Source organism: Pleurodeles waltl, chromosome 9, assembly GCF_031143425.1.
Source record: "Pleurodeles waltl isolate 20211129_DDA chromosome 9, aPleWal1.hap1.20221129, whole genome shotgun sequence".
NCBI classification, from domain to species: domain Eukaryota; kingdom Metazoa; phylum Chordata; class Amphibia; order Caudata; family Salamandridae; genus Pleurodeles; species Pleurodeles waltl.
In genome coordinates, this window is record NC_090448.1 from 26232171 (window position 1) to 26237782 (window position 5612).

The window sequence follows — 5612 nt, forward strand, 5'->3', positions numbered from 1 at the left end:
CGCGTCAATCAGCAGTGTGTCCACCTGTGCAGGGACCCCAGGCCACACCTCGCATACAAGACAATCAGTCACCTGGGGTCAGTGGCAGTGGGCACACAGTTCAGGGGACAGAGGAACAGGCCAACAGGGACACTGGGAGGACTGCTGTGCGCCAGGGGGAAGACAGGACCAGGAATCCGACTCTCCAGGAGGCGCTCTCCGAGATCCTGGGAGCCTATCAACATTCCCAGGACACGATGGGCCAGATCCTAGACAAAGTGCAGGAGAACAGGCGGCTGCAGGAGGGACAGTACCAGGGGATCAGGGAGGACTTGCAGGCCATCAACAACACCCTGATCGCCATAGCAGGGGTGCTGGCAGACATTGCCAACATTATGAGAGAAGCAGTATCACACCAGTGGGCCCCTGCCACTAGCCATTCATCTGAACAGCCTTCCACTTCCGCTGCTGCTAGTGGCCAGGAGGCCCCACCACAGGACTCACACCCTGCAAACCTTCCCTGTGATCCAGACAGAAGCCAGAGACACTTACCAAGACCCCCGCCAGGAAATGAGGCTCTCCTGATTGTCACCCTTGTGTCCCACTCAGTCACCCTGTCCACCTTGAGCAGCCATTGCTCCCCTTCCTATGTCCCCATTGACAATGCATCTGTGCTACAAACAGACTGGAACAATACCCTGGACTTTCCTTCATCATCACCCCATCCCATTGTACTTTCCCCTCTAAATATTAGCACCATAATAAACACCCTTTAATATAAATCGATTTTGAGTATGTCATGTATTTCAAATATGTATTGATTGAAACAGGTACAACCATTGCAAATGAACTGTACATAGAATGAGAATAGAATTAATGACCTGTAGCTGGCTGTAGTGATCACACCAGGAGTATTTATCAAATCACCAACATCCGCAGAATGAATAGCCAGAGGGAACAGTAATTGGGCATAGAAGTGGGAAATACCAGCAATGCCAATGCCACACAGAATACAACCAAAGTCATTGAAATGTAAAGGTGCACTGTCTCACCTGTGTGTCATTGGAAGTACTGGCAGATAACTGATGTTCTGTTGTCCTCATCCTTAGCCTCTCCATCCTCACTGTCCTCAGGGTCTACTGCTGCCACAGGGGCATCTACAGTCTCCTCCCCTGCAGAAAAGGTACATGGCGTCTGAGGGCCAGGTTGTGCAACATGCAGCATGCCACCACTATCTGGCAGACCTTCTTGGGTGAGTAGCACACATCCACTTGTTAGATGGAGGCACCGGAACCTGGCCTTCAGGAGGCCAAAGGTCCTTTTAATGATCCTTCTGGTTCACCCATGTGCCTCATTATAACATTCTTCTGCCCTTGTCCTGCATTCCTCACAGGGGTCAGCAGCCATGATATGTTTGGGTAACCAAAGTCACCTGCAAATATTGAGGGACAACATTTAGCCACACACTATCCCATATGGCCAACAGCATAGGCATACACCAACATATACAGGGTGGGAACCAGGGCTCACCTATTATCCACACCCTGTGCCTCTGTAGTTGGGCCATCACATTTGGGATGCTGCTATCCCTTAGGACAAAGGCATCATGCCCAGGATACTTAGCATTGACGTGGGGGATATACTGGTCCGCCAAGCACACCATCTACATATTCATAGAGTGGAAACTCTTACGATTCCTGAACACCTGTTCATTCTGGCGGGGGGACAAATTCAATATGTACTCCGTCAATCGCCCCAATTATATTGGGGATATGTCCCATTGCATAAAACTCGGCCTTCACAGTGGCCAAATCCTCAACCTGAGGGAATGCAATGTAGCAGCACATGTGTTTTAGCAGGGCAGACAACAGTCTTGTCAGCACTATTGAGAACATTGGCTGTGACATTCCTGTTGCCAAGCCCACTGTCACTTGGAAAGAACCAGTTGCCAGGAAATGGAGAACTGATAGCACTTGCACAAGAGGGGGGATGCCAGTGTGAATGATGTGAATTGTATAAGTAAAGTGGGGAGTGATGATAATGAGGTATTAGCAGGTACAAACTCAACACCTAAACCTATAAACAAAACTATCCATAGTAATTTTGGAAACAATGTGAACAAGCCATGTGCAAGATGTGGAAGCAAATTTCATAATTCAGAGTCTAAAACATGTTTTGCAATAGGTAAGGAGTGCATGAAATGTGGAAAGAAAGGTAATTTTGCACAAGTATGTAAGACCATGTCCAAGCACAGTGTGGGGATGTTGCATGATAATCCAATACTTGAAGAAGGAGTCGGTAGAGTTTTGTTAGTGGAAGGAGTAGTATGGGGCATTAAACCACCTAGACCAACGGCGAACTTCATGATAAGCGGCAAGTGTATACAAATGATGATTGATTCAGGGTCATTGTATACAATTATACCAAAGGAATTATTTTCACAGGAGTGGCCGGGAATCAGACTTCTGCCTAAAGACATAAATCCAGGAGGTTACCAGGGTGAGAAGATTGACATATTGGGGTATGTGTTGGGAAAGATTTGGTTTGGGAAGAGACATGTTGATGGGAAAGTGTATGTGGCCAGCAATGGACCACCGATTTTGGGATGGCAGCATCAATATGATCTCCACATCAAGATTGATCCTCGTGTGCATGAGAAAGTTCTGTTGGTGGACAGTGATGGTATTGATGAGATTGTGAATAAATACAAGGAAGTTTTCAATGATACATTGGGAGAACTTAAAGGTTATGCACATAAGATTGTGGTGAAAGAAAATGCGATTCCCGTCCAACATAAATTGAGAAGGGTACCAATCTCAGCTCGCTAAGAAGTGAGTAAGATGATTTAAAAAATGGTACAGGAGGGTATTATTGAGCCAGTTGAGACTTCTAGTTAGATTTCTCTGGTGGTTATAACGGGAAAATCAGATGGTAGCTTGAGATTCTGGGTTGACCTCCGCACGCTCAGTCAAAATGTTGTAGTGGATAACCACCTGTTGCCAAATATCAATGAGTTGATTTTATTGTTACGAGGGGGAAAGTATTTTTCTAAGCTTGATCTTTGAAGCACATATCATCAAATCAAACTCCATACTGAGTCCAAAGGGCTAACAGCCTTTATTACTATGGATGTTGTCTTCCAATTCACGAGGATGCCATTTGGACTTGCTTCTGCTGCAGGAGTATTCCAAAGGAAGATGACTGAGTTATTCAAGGGAGTGGAAAACGTCATTTACTTTCAAGATTATATGTTGGTGTTTGGCAGCTCGGTGGATAAGCATAACAATGTATTGAGAAGTGTTTTGGACAGGATTAAAAAATCTGGCTTAACGTTAAAGAAAGAAAAATGCAAATTTTTGGTGAATGAGATTGAGTATTTGGGGTACACGTTGTCTGAGCAAGGAGTTAAGCCAAATAAGTGATTACTGGATGCAATTAAAAATGCTCCCTCTCTCCAGGATAAGGATCAACTTAAATAGTTTCTAGGGTTGATAGAGTACTATCCGAAGTTTATACAAAATTTTGCAGACAAGAGAGAGAATTTAAGGAAGTTGTTGCGCAAAGGACAGAAATTTCAGTGGGGGGGGTAGAACAAAAGAATGCGTTTCAAATTATTAAAGATGAGATGTTTAAGGCGCAAGTTTTGGTACCGTTTGATGTTAATGCTAAAACAATCATTACAGTTGATGCAAGTGCCATTGGTTTGGGGGCGATATTGTCACAAATGCATGGTATCAAGGAAAAAACTATGGCATTTGCTTCCCGATCTTTGACTGTAACGGAACGGAATTACTCAGTGATTGAAAGAGAGACTTTGGCTGCTAATTGGGCGATTGAGTATTTTAGGACTTATGTGTGGGGACGCAAAATTACTCTTCGCACAGACCATAAACCTCTGTTGAGGATATTGCTACCAGGAGGTCTGAGCAAGGTTTCAGCAAAGCTGGCCAGATTGGTGGCTCGTTTGCAGGAATATCGGTTTGATGTTGAATATATTCAGAGGTTGGCGTAATGTCAGGGCTGATTGTTTATCTTGCCTACCACAAGATTGGCAAAAAGTGGAGAGAGAGAGTGTACAAAAATGTGCGGAGCAAGGAGCAGTGGCGAGTATTGAGGATGTTTTGGAGTGTACTCAGGGCACAATCTCACAGAAAGAATGGTGTAGGAGTATGGAAAATGATGTGATTATGAAGGGTGTGATTAAACTGGTCAAGAAAGGGGGGAGAAGAGAGAGTACTCTTAGTATCCGAATTCCTCCTTATGTAAAAGTGTTGGAGGAGTTATCATTGACAACCGATAACATTATTTTGAGAGGTGACAGGTTTATTCCTCCCGAAGAGTTAAGAATCAAATTGTTCAAGCTAGCACATGAAGGACATTTAGGTCAAACCATAACTAAGAAAAGGGTAAGGGAACATTTTTGGTGGCCTGGACTAGATGTTGATGTGGACCTGTGGGTTGCGAATTGTAGTGATTTTAAGGAGAGTGAAAAGAGGTTAAAAGTGGGGAAACAACGTGCTGTTGGGACAATACCAGACCCTGGGAAAGCGTGGCAGCCAGTGTGTATGGACTTTATTGGCCTGCTCGGAGGGGTTACCCCAGATTTGAGATGTGCATTGATTATAATTGATATACATTCAAGATGGCTGACAGTAACATTTTTAAGAGAGATCACTACTAGTAGTACGATTAAAGTGATGAAAGAAATATTTTTGGAGGAAGGGTGTCCTGCGAAAATCATCACTGATAATGGGATGCAATTAACATCTCTTGAGATGGAAAATTTCTTAAAATCATGTGGGATTTGTCATTCTCGCACCTCCTTATACAATCCATAAGCAAATGCTATAGTAGAGAGGAGTAACCGCTTGGTGAAGGGCATTATCCAAATGGCATTGAGCAGTGGTTTGGGCTTATAGGACAACTGAAAATGGGGGAACAGGTAAAATACCCTTCATGGTGATGAGAGGCAGAGAAGCTGGCACAAAGTTGAATCCATCATGGATGTCTATGTTAATAGAAAAAGAGGAAGTGTTCGAGAGTCTTTGCCGGCATTGGCGTTCGTGGTGGAGCATAACGTAGAAGATCATCGGAAAGACTTGCAGTTCTGGTTTCATGGCGGCGTGGTTCTTCCCTGTGTCTCCAATGGTGAGTCCTTTGACTTCTGAGCTCTGTTTCCGCCGGGCCTTTGATGGCGTTGGTACCGCCCCAGAAAAGGTGGTGGTTTGGCATGTTATAATATGGTGGACGGAACTTTGACTTCCGCCTGCCTGTAGGCGGCTACCGCATTTAATATGTATAATATATATATAATATATAAATGATATATAGATATAATATATATATATATATATATATATATACATATATATACAATATATATAACAATATATGTAATAATATATATATTTATAATATATATATATAAATATATATAATATATATATATGTATATAATATATTATATATATGTCATATATATATGCAATATATATAATACATATATTATTATATATATAATATATATATCATATATATAATATATATCATATATGATTTATATAAATATAATACATATGTTATATATATGATACAGATATATAATATATATGATATATATGATATATATGTAT